Here is a 12,058-nt window from a genome sequence, read left to right as displayed (position 1 = left end):
GGAAATTTATCTTCTGAGATAGAAATGTACACTTTACAATTCTATGCATGCCCTGAAGCTGGGTCCCCTAGTTTCCAGAAACAAGGAAGTTTTTGTTGCAAAACTCAAGTTTGTAAAACTGAGACTTCCTGAAAATTCCTTTTAAAACATTCTGGCCCTTGGGAAACAAAGAAAATCTTGAGAATCAGACTCTAAGCCACAGAAAGGGACCCTGGGTATAGAGTTAATCATTTCCAGTCCCAATCAGCCAAGATTGCTGGTAACACTTAGACACCCAGCCCTGTACTACATAGGAATAGGAACCAACCAGACTGTCAGGCCATTGACTGAAAAACAGACAAACAAACAAAAAATCAATAACTAAAACAAAACCACTCACTTTGACTAATGTCAGCTCCAATTAAAATTAGAGGACTTATAAGGGGTTAAAATTTTCTTTAATACCTAAAAGCTTTAACCTAGGCACTTCCCCTTATGCTGATGGCTGCTATTTTGCCATATGGGCTAGTTCTTCTGAATAACAGCACTATTGCCATGCCCCTGAGACTATTTCATGGGCACGCACCAGTGGTTTGGCTAAATGTGACTTTTCTGATACTTTATAAACTAAAAGAGTTGGTCAGGACCTAGAGTTAGTAACATAGCAGTTAGATTCACTTGCAGAAATGAACCTACAAAATTTTAGAGGTTTATACTTACTTCTTATGAGATAAAGAAACTATGTCTGGCTTTGGGGGGGAAAATCTATTGTTTCTCTTCTAATTGATCAGGAATAACTTTAAAAAATCTTGTTATGTCTGTAAAAATACATTCAGAAAGAGAAAGGGACAAAGTCTTAAATCAGATCATTGATCCCAATCTCTGCTCTCTTGGTCCTCTGGCTGAATATTCTGTTCTCAGCACTGACTGGGCCTTTAATTCTCATTCTGGTTGCATTAACAGTGGGCCTCCGCATCTTAAACTGCATTAATTCATAAACTTAATTCATATACCTTTTTAGTGTAGGATGAGTATATGATTTGAATCTTTCACTAAGACCAGTGGAGAATGTAAGAGGGCCCCAGATTTTAGTGAACCCCTAGACTTTAGCACAACTGACAGCGTGATTGAAGTACCATTCAGGTTGTAGAACTGAGCATGAAGACTGCCAAACCTAAAACAAAGACTTAATCCATCAAAGTCCATAGTAATGGGAAAGTCGTTTAATGTTCTAACGTTGCTTCTAGAGCTGTGCTTCTTGCTAACTGTTCTTGTTAACTGAAGTATGTCAAACCAGGACAAGTGTTTTTGTGCTTAAAGCTTACCCTAGGGAAGGCATGGGGCTACACTGAGGTCCAGAACACCCAGTGTAGCATTTGAAAGCTGGCTGATAAAGACTTTCAATTGGCTTTAACCCATTTCAAAACTCTCTTCTCTGGTGTCTACTCCATAATGGTGAGTTGAGACAGAGACTTATTAAAGTCACTGATAGAAGAATCAGGGCGTTTGTTCTTCCTGGCTGGACTGATTCTTCCTGAAACTCTTTCCAGCAATTTTGCTCTATTTCTCAGGCTCTTCTTTCTGACCAGATCACAGCTTCATGATTTTCTTCTTGTCTTCAAGGCTCAGCTAAAGGAATCCTTATTTCAGAACTCCTCTTCTGGCTTTGACTCCCGTCCTCTCTTTGGTTGGCTAAGTGCTCCCTTATACCCGTCAATATAATGGCTAGTTTCTCTTACGATGTCTCTCTCTCTCTTTTTTTTATAATTGATTTGGCTTACAGTCCATCATGGAAAGGGCAGAGTCAGGGACCCTGGAATAAAGCTGCTTATAGGCTTGCTTCCCATGCTCATATCCAACCATCTTTCTTTCTTTTTTTTTTCCATCTTTATTAACTTGAGTATTTCTTATTTACATTTCGATTGTTATTCCCCTTCCCGGTTTCCAGGCCAACATCCCCCTAACCCTTCCCCTCCCCCTCCCCTTCTATATGGGTGTTCCCCTCCCCATCCTTCCCCTATTACCATCCTTCCCCTAACAATCACGTTCACTGGGGGGGTCAGTCTTGGCAGGACCAAGGGCTTCCCCTTCCACTGGTGCTCTTACTAGGATATTCATTGCTACCTATGAGGTTGGAGCCCAGGGTCAGTCCATGTATAGTCTTTGGGTAGTGGCTTACTCCCTCGAAGCTCTGGTTGGTTGGCATTGTTGTTCATATGGGGTCTCAAGCCCCTTCAAGCTCTTTCAGTCCTTTCTCTAATTCCTTCAACGGGGGTCCCGTTCTTAGTTTTATGATGTCTCTTAATGGTGTATAAGCTCCTTAATACCAAAGCCCTACAGTCCTGTATTCTTCCTTAATGGTCTGGCATGGGTTTTCAATATATGTATAGCATACACATTGTAGTATTTTTCTTTTGTTCCTCTCTTATATCCTATATATGAACATTCCTGAATCATTCTATTTAAATGTCCAAAATATTTATTTTCTAGATAGTTCTCTATTTTAAATTTCTAGCCGGTACATCAAGGGCCCTTTTCTCCCCTAGCTTCATAAACCTTAGCAGTTTTTTCAGGAGTCTGCCTTTGGTTCGCTTTTCTTCTCCTCACTTTACACCCACTCTCTTTAATTTTCTTCATACATACATCATTGACTACCAATAATGCTGACATACTCCCAAATACCTCTGCCAAATTTACAAGGAGGAGAAGGAAGGGGGGAGAGGAGGCAGGAGGGAGGAGGAGGAGGAGGAGGAGGAGGAGGAGGAGGAGGAGGAGGAGGAGGAAAACTTGTATTCTGAAGGTCCCAGCTGAAAATTTTTGAATTCCACATCCAGTATATCACAACTAACTGGCAGATAGAAGATGAAAATGAAAATTTTCCTTCTCCTGCCCTTACTTCTAGAGTAATGGATCAGTTGAAGAGAAGACCTATGTGGATTTCCTTATGGGGGTTTAGGCTCAGAGGTAGAGGAGCACATCACTGCCCCGCAGGGAACTCACAGGTCAGTGGTGAGAGCATTACTTTTCAGAATGTATTCTTTCCCACAGTAGCCACCACAAACCAGCCATGAGATTTTATCCCCACTTCTACACATCCACTTTTCATTGCTTCCTCTTCTTATCCCCACTCCCAACACATCAGTGGGCATTTCCATATCTGGGGGGAAGCACTATATTTTGTGGTAGATTACCATTTTACCTGACTCAGAATCTGAGGGCTCAGACATGAGAGTGATCTGGCTACACGATCTGTCTGCTACTGATTGTCAGGATTGAGCTAGCTGAACTGGTTGGCTAGGCCAGTTTACCTGCCCTCCCTGGACGTGCCATGTGCATCATTTCTGGAGCTGCTCACTCAGATGAAGAAAATGGTCTTCCCCATTAAAGAAAGACATTCTTCAGTCAAGGGTATGGGTATCTTCACTGTCCTGCTTAACCCTCTAAACAGCTCAAAAGATTGTGAAGACCTAATTTTCTTAGGTCTTTCCTAAACTTTCCTTGAAAACATATTTTATAAGATCTCCAAACTGGTTTTCACTCAAAAAAAAAAAATCTCCAAGCAGGAATGGGAAGGGCCATTTGATCTTGAATTGATTTCTGCATACCCACTTACTTTGGGAGCTATACGCTGAGATAGATGGATAAAACCAGTATTTGATTAACTATGGCTCCCTAGTCAATGTAATCTTTAAGTAATTTACATTAAATTAATTGACTTTGTGTGTATATGCCTGTATGTGAGTGTGTGTGTGTATGTGTGTGTGTGTGTGTGCACACACAGATACACGTGCACATATGTTTACATGTAGGTGTGTACATGTGGAAGCCAGAGGTTAACTTTGGGTATCTTCTTCAACCACTCTCTACCTTATCATTTTTTTAAGAATCTCTTCCTAAGCATGGAGCTCATCCATTTGGCTGGACTGTCTTGTAGCAAGCCTGAAGGATCCTCTTGTTTCTTGGACACAAAAGCTTGCCTAACTCTGGGATAACAAGGATCACAGGTATTGCCATAACTTTTGTCTTGCTTTGTTGTTGTTTTGTTTCATTTTTCTGACTTTTGATTGAATTATGATTGTTTTTGTTCAACAGATGCTTCATTTAACTGAGCTATCCCCTCCCTCACCTCTATTTTTTCAAACTTGTAACTGACATATAATAAGTGTACATGGTTTTGTGGCATAATGTAATATTTTAATGCACATATACTATGTCTAATGATCAGATTGGGGTAACTGGTAGATCTAGTATCATAAATATTCTTTTTGTTGAGAACATTCAAAAGTATCTCTACTTGTTTTCTTTGCTTTTGCTTTGTTTTGCTCTATTGTTGTCATTATTGTTTTGTTTTAGGCAAAGTTTCACTAGGTAATCCTAGCTGGTGTGGAACCAGAAGAGTTGATGAGGCTGGCTTTGAGCTTGCAGAGACCCACCTGCCTGTTTCTCAGGTTCTCAAGTGCCATCATGCCCAACTTCTACTGGCTTTTGGAAATATAAATTGTTTTTTCTCAAGCACAGGTATCCTCTTAGGCTGTTTAGTTTTCTCACTGAATGACAAAATATCTCTGAGATAAAAAAATTAGATAAGGAAGGGCTTCCTTGTTTCATGTCTTCCACAATACAGTCCATAATGGCCAGCAGGGCAAGCAAACACTTTTAACTGCTGAGCCATCTCTCCAGCCCAACCTTTCTGCTCTTAACTTGTGCTTTGTCCCATCAATGAGGAAAATAACTAATAAATCATTCTTCTGTTCTTTGTTTCTATATGACCAACTGCCCCCGCCATTTTTGATTTATATTTTCTCCCTAAGAACACAAATTCCAGATAGAAATTATTTAATACAGAAAAAGAATCTTGTCTAACAAGGCACTCTCCCACTTACTGGTGGAAATTGAGGATATGATACCAGTCTTGATCTGGAGTGTTCAACTTCTTGTCACTTTTGACCATGGTTTTAAGGCTTCTACCTGGGAAGAATCAGCATAGAGATCTGAGCAAAGCTTCACACTGCTGAGTCCTGGAATTTGGCCCTTGCATTTTCACACCTCCAAGACTACATATAAAAAGCTGATGAGGACACTAAGGAAGATAAGGTGAAGGATGAGACACAGAGAATTCCCTCAAGGTTGGCTGCTAAACCTATTCTTCTAAAGTCAGGGCCAGAGTCTCATATGATGTCTGCAAAGAAGGGGAAGAGGGGGAAAGCTGGTGCTAGGAGATTGTGCATAATCCTGTGGAATATAGAGATGCCAAATCAGACTAGGCTAAGAAAGCTAAAGAGGGTGGGCAATGCCAAATGCAGTGTGAGCATTATCGGTAACTGTCTTCTCATACCTATGCAGGTGGTAGACTTTTGCTTTATTTTTTAAAAAGCTATGTTGTTAGCACACAGAATACTTCTTTGAATATATGTCACAAACAAAATGTCTTCCAAGCTGGGTTGATGAGGGGAAACCACCTTTACATGCTGATTTTGAAAGATTCCTCTCCAAGGAGAGTCATCTTGGTGTTGACTTATGTGACCACCATGGCACAAAATGCCTTGGGGCATGGGGTGAATAAGTTCATTTTTGTATCCCCCTTTCCCCTTTCCAGATAATTAACTTTTGTAAAAGAAAAGACCCGTAGGGATGTGTCCTCCTCCATTTGGTTTTACCAGTCTATTGAGCAATCAAGTCTTTCCAATGACATCATTTGATGTTCCTCAAAAGAGCAGCACTTCCCTTTCTAAAGACTGTGAATCTTTAGATTGATAATTCTGCCATTTTCATTTTATTCACTGAAAGTCAGGTTTGGCTTGTGAAAAGCTCTAAATATCCTTAATGTGAAATGCCACCCCTCATTCTGAATCTGCTGTGTCAAAGCAGCAAAGGATTGGATTTTATAGCAGTTTTTGATCTTAGTGGCCCATTCAATAAGAGAGTTTGAAAGTCCTTATATACTATTAATGATTGGCTGTCCATGGCTTTCCTGAAACACCATGACTGATTATGAAAAATATCTTTAATAAAGCTGGGTACAGTTTGACTTGGGAAAAACACCTCTATCTAGAGGAATTGGCAAGACTTTTCCCTGAAATTATTACTTTTTAAATACAGTTTTTTCTTGAACCTTGCAGAACCTCACAGTACAACATCACCTCAGGACCAAATTCTCTGACAACTATTCCCTTAGATTCTATGGGCCTCCTGATTTAGAACAAAAAATAAACAAAAGAAAATAAAAGAACAATACCACCTTCCATAGCATCCAATTTATAGGATTCACCAGGGAGGGCCTTTCAGAAAACTCTCTTGTGAGATTTGACGGAGATCTTTGATTTTGAGAAGACAGTCTAAAATGGTAGAGGTCACTTTTTTAGGTGAATTTGGAAAGTTTCAGATTTTTCTGTTGAAATAATTTCTTTTTTTGTCCTAAGCTATCTCCCTTTTGCATCAAATCAAATTCAGGAGATCTAAGAAGATTGTTCAGATAGAAAATCTGAAACAGATTTCCAGTGAAGTGTGTCTTCCAACTTCAAGGATACAAGGACCCAAGGTGGACATTGGACAAGTGTCTAACCCTGTGTTCGTATCCTATCGGCCTTCCACTGTCACACAATGGAAGGTTTCAGGACAATAAAGAAGGAGCTACAACGTCAGATAAAGCTAATAAAATCTTGTTGACGAATCTAGGCTGAGAACCCAGTTTAAATGAATACATGCTACATAATTAAATTTACGTGAAGTTAAAAAAATCAGCCCAAATAATCTATAGTGATTGAGGTGAGAAGCACAATGCTGAGAATATTTTCTATGTGATCACATACTGGTTTTAAGTAGTGTGTACATGTATGGGAACTCCCCGAACTGAGTCTTAGATCTATATATTCCATGCATGTTTATCTGAATACTGAGAAGACACTAAGTGCAGCTTAGAGCTCTTATCTCAGTTCTGTGTGCAGGAGCTAGCATTTCTGCCTTTATGTTGTGTGGACACTTTGCCTTCTCTACAGGCTGTAAAGTCCTTGCCAGCAAGATTCGCTGGCTCACCTGGATTTCTGTATAGTCTAGCCCAATGTTTCCTGTAGAAAAGTGACTCAGTGAATATGTTAATGATGAGAAATGTCGTTTTGACTCCCAACCATGTGTGTTAGCCTTTTCTTACACATTCAGCAGGAAATTAATAAATAGGCACGAATTTGCATAACTCTCACCACTTGTCAAAGATGAAAGATGGAAGAAATGAGACAAATTCTCCCACCTGCACTGATTCAAGTTTAAGCCAAAAGTTCTTAAGATTGCAGATTCTAATTTACATAAGTGCTTCGTAAACCTCCAAACCTCTGGCATCGTGATCAAAGAGGCTTGTTCTTTAAATCTAGGAAGGGGCCCAGGTCTCTATAGTTAAGCTCGCCATCACAAATGTCAGCTTCTTGACTTCCACATAGAAGTCAAAATTCGTGGTGTCTGTATTTTGGTGATTTAATTCATTTAACAAATGTGTGAGTTAATACTATCTTGACATAGCCTATAATCACCTGAAAAAATGGCTTTCAGTTGAATAATAGAATCAGCTGGAAAAAAATGAGTTTCTGTTGAGTAATTATTTATCAGGTTAGAGTATGGATATGCTTATGAGACACTGTCTTGATTTCCTTAATTGATAGAAAAGTGTCTGCCTCCCTCTAGGTTCTACCATTTTCTAGATTGTCGATCCTGAGCCATCAAACATGGATTTGCTGTACTTTCTTGGCTAGGAATGAGATATGTAGCTAGAGGTAATACTGTGTGGAATATCAAGCAATCTTGCTTTGATTTGCCTCAATGATCAATTGTGACTTAGAAGTATAAGATGAAATACTTTTCCCCCCAAGTTGCTCACGAAGGAAGCCTGAACAACATGATATCACCTAGGCCCTTTAATGCAGCTGAAAATGGCAGAATTCAATAGATAATAATAGTTCATGCTATACTCTACCAGATTTTCTTCCATTAATGCCCATATAAGTGATTACAACTGTTGAGTTGTTCAATATTACTTTAGCATCATTCTCTCTCTCTCTCTCTCTCTCTCTCTCTCTCTCTCTCTCTCTCTCTCTCTCTCTCTCTCTCTGTCATCTCACATCTACTAGTCAATTCTACATCCTGTACTTAACGTATCTGTTTCTGTGATAGATTACACAATAATTACAATTTGATTAGTATTGCATCAAGTATAATTTAGTTTTCTACTCTTTTCTAAATCTAGGCTAACTTTAGGACTTGATTTGGCTCACAGAATGATATTGGTATGAGAATGTGTGAGTTGTGAGGTAGGCTAAAGAGATGTTGAACATTTCCTGTTCTCTTACAGTTCTACCTCTACAATGTTAATAACTCCTGGTTAGTCAACCAGAGGATGAGAAACCACAGGTCTGCCAGGACATTGTGCTGTCTTAATCAACTTATTAGAGAACCAGCTGGCTATAAATATATGGACCAGTAGGCTGAACTCAGTTGAGACAGGGCCAGGTAGTAAAATCCCAGTGAAGACCAAGCCACAATGTTGGCCCACCGAATCTTAAATAAATCGTGGTTTCTTCACTCTAATTATAATCTCTGTTTAGACAGAATGACTTTTGGATCACTGTCTTTGGTACTTTGTGACATTTAGAAGCATCTTTGGGCTTAATCACTTGATGCTTGTAGCACTATCACCTATAAACTGTGACAACTAAAACTGCCTTCAGACACTGTAAAATACTGTCTTTCCCTTAAGTGGATGAAGATAAATAATTTCAATTCATGAGAATTGTTTAAATTTCAAAGCCGTCTATGCATAGGGTGTGGGAGTCTCATTGTGCCGTTTCTTCTTTTACCTCACCATGTTCCTGTTGTCTTAGGTTTCATAACTTTTTCTGAACTGTTTTGCTAAGTTTCCTACTTCCTGTGGCCACTTTAACCTACCCTGCACATTTCCATCAGTGGCTAAACAAATAAACACAAACACATAAGTCTGATCTTATAGTCAGTCTCATGTTAAGTACACATCAGTGGCGTCTTCTTGCTTACTCTGCAAGATTCCAAACTGCCTGTGTAAGGAGTCTTTCATTATCTAGCTTCCACCACAAGCCTCTTGAGGAAGTTTGTGTGTGCTTTTTATAAAACATTTTGTAAAATTTAAACATTTATAGAAATAGGTCCTGATATAGTGCCACTTTTATTTTCTTGAGCATTCAGTATGCTGTTCGGCCTTAATTTATTTTTGTTTGAAAAACCCATTCTTCTTTTGGAAATAAGCACTTCTTCACTGTGTGAATAGATTAATAGATCTATTAATAAAGCATCTTGACCTTCCCTAGCTAAGGGATGGAAACTTGATTAAAAGTAGGCTAATCAGCAACTCCTCTGCAGTGGACCTGATTGAACTGCATGATACAAATCTGTGTGAGCAGAGCTTCCTCACCTTAAGGTGTCCAGGTTACTCCTGCACCGAATTCTATTTCTGGATACACTGTTTTCTCTTATTTTTAAGACTTATGCAGGCTGTTCTGCCTCTGTCTATGATCCTATATACCTTTTTTTCTTACATTATTTATAATTTTTGTTACCTGCAAACAATCCTAATTGTTCCCTCTGCCTAAATCAATTTTCTCACTGTAAGAAAATTGAAACGTGAGTAAAATAGCAGTGGTAACAACAGCTGATATGCCTTTCATGCCAGGGGGCACACTGAAAACTCATTGTAGCTTTCTGTCTAAATTAGTACAGGTTTCTCTGACATGTGTTCTAAATGGGAATTTATTAAAATCTATTTCTGGTCCAAAGAAAAGAAGGAAAGTCACAAAATCAATGATCCGGAGATGTTAGCATCAGTTTGTCTAGGTCCCAGCTGTCATGGCAGAAGCTTGGCATGCATTGCAGCCCTTGTTTAGTTGACTGTATATACACCAAATCTGACTATTAGGCACTTCAGACATGCTACTTTTCCCCTGCACACTTTGGGTTAATGATCACTTCCTTAAGAACTTGGAATGATTCTATAGGTATCCATTCAGAATGATAAAGATCTTCTTCTGGTCAACTCTTAAATACAGTTGACAAATTCTCTGTGACACCTTTGGGAAAAATAGTAATTGATCAATGATTTATTAATAGCTGGATCTGCCATTGTGAATCTCTGTATTTATCCTACTGATGAAAGCTCCTTGAAAGTTATTTTCCAATAATGTGTATTTTCTCAAACTACCTTTTATCTTTACTATAAAATATGAACTCAAATTAATTTGTAGTAATTTTTATCTACTATTGAACAGATCACTGCATGTTTCTTAAACAATTTATAAAAGTCTCATATATAATTGAGAACTCCTTTTATTTTGTGTGTACATATATATAAGAAAATACAATTTAAAATTTTTTATTTATGTATGAAGACATTGCCCAGAAAATCTGACAACTCTACAGATTCTTTCAGGAAGAACCATTTGTTTTGCTGTATGTGACTATCTATATTGCATTTTACAACTAATGGATGCAATTAATACCAGAAACAGTCACATGAAAATACAATATTTTATCTGTATTCTTGTAAGGATACACACACACACACACACACACACACACACACATACACACACACACACACACACACACACACTCAGACATACACACTGTCTATGTGGTTATTTGAATGAACAATGCCACATGAACAATGTCAGATTACTTGACAATGGATCCTTGGTTGGTGATGCTTGGTAAGGCTATAGAACCTTTAAGAGGTAGAGCCTCGATGAAGTAACTATATCATCGAGGGAAGACTTTGAAAGTTTATGGCTCCTCATCCAGTTCCCTTTCTCTGTTTTCCATATGCCTGTGGCTGGAAATATGATCTCTCTACTTCTTGCTCCTGCCACCATGTCTGTCACTTTGCTGCTATCTTCACCATAGTAATAGACTCTTTTCCCTCTGGTATCATAAGCTACACTAAATGCTTTCATCTGTAAATTACTTTAGCTCATTGTACTTTATCAAAACAATAGGGAACTACAACATATATGAGAATATGCATACACATACACACTAACCCAGACACACACACACACACACACACACACAACTCCTCCTAGGTGCTCTAGGTGCTAACAAACTTTATCCATTTATTCCAAAGGTGGTTCATTGGTTTAGAGATTGCATTGTTTGGTGCCATTTCAATTTTATAATCGTATACATAAGCAGATAATATTAGGAAGTTTTTCCTCTATGAGATTTTATTAATTTCCTTAGGTTTTTGAGAGATATGAGATACCTTTCCACATAGCTATCAGTGCTATTGATCCAGTGTGTTTTCTATCCACTGACCTGGCACCTGGGTACATAACTAGTCTCATTGCAGTATGTGGGCTACATGACTGTTTTTAAAATGTAAGTTGTAAGCAGATACAAAATGCATTATTTCTTGAACATTAGTGTAATAGCTAGTATAAACTCTTCAGGATTTCTTTTTGTTTCAAATTAACCTTTGAAATTCTGAATATTTCCTCAGGAAGTAATATAAAGACAGCACATGGGCATATAAACTGAGAAAGAAACAACTTTGTGAGTGTGCTTTGAGCTGTTGAGACACAGCCTCATTCTGAAATCCAGGATGGCCTAAAACTCATGTAACTATCAAAGCTGGCCCCAAATTCACAGAAATACTTCTGACTTAGCCTTCTAAGTGCTAAGCATAAAGGTGTGAGACATCACACCAGCCAAGTTTTTGTTTTAACCCAACAAGATATTGTCTGTATCAGAACAAAATATTCCCTTTCCTTTCTCATGACTTCTATATTTCTGCTATATTTTCCTCCTGTAGTCTAGCTTTTCCTCCTACATTTAAGCCATGCTGGACATGCATGAAGAAACACTTAAAGTCCTAATCCCTCTTTTATTGTCATCTGACATCACCAACTTGGCTCCTTATGGCTTCGTTGAATGCACACATAATTGTTCTGTCTCTCTTTTTACCCTTTTGACTGCTCCAGAAAACTCTCAAAGGCTTGAAAATGTCTTCAACAGTTCTAACCATATGAAACCCCATTCCTAAAAGTTGGAATAGAAAAAAAAACCTGCCAGT

General features: G+C 38.5%; 1 non-coding gene across 1 annotated transcript; it reads right to left on the bottom strand.

The window, feature by feature from the left end:
• Positions 1–10,365: 10,365 nt before the first annotated feature.
• On the bottom strand, positions 10,366–10,500 carry Scarna14 (small Cajal body-specific RNA 14). The gene has a single exon (XR_015679319.1).
• Between the last annotated feature and the right edge of the window lie 1,558 nt (positions 10,501–12,058).

Source organism: Rattus norvegicus, chromosome 2, assembly GCF_021556685.1.
Source record: "Rattus norvegicus strain SHRSP/BbbUtx chromosome 2, alternate assembly SHRSP_T2T, whole genome shotgun sequence".
Lineage (NCBI taxonomy): Eukaryota > Metazoa > Chordata > Mammalia > Rodentia > Muridae > Rattus > Rattus norvegicus.
Note: the sequence above shows the minus strand (reverse complement) of the source record. Positions and strands in the feature narration are given on the sequence as shown.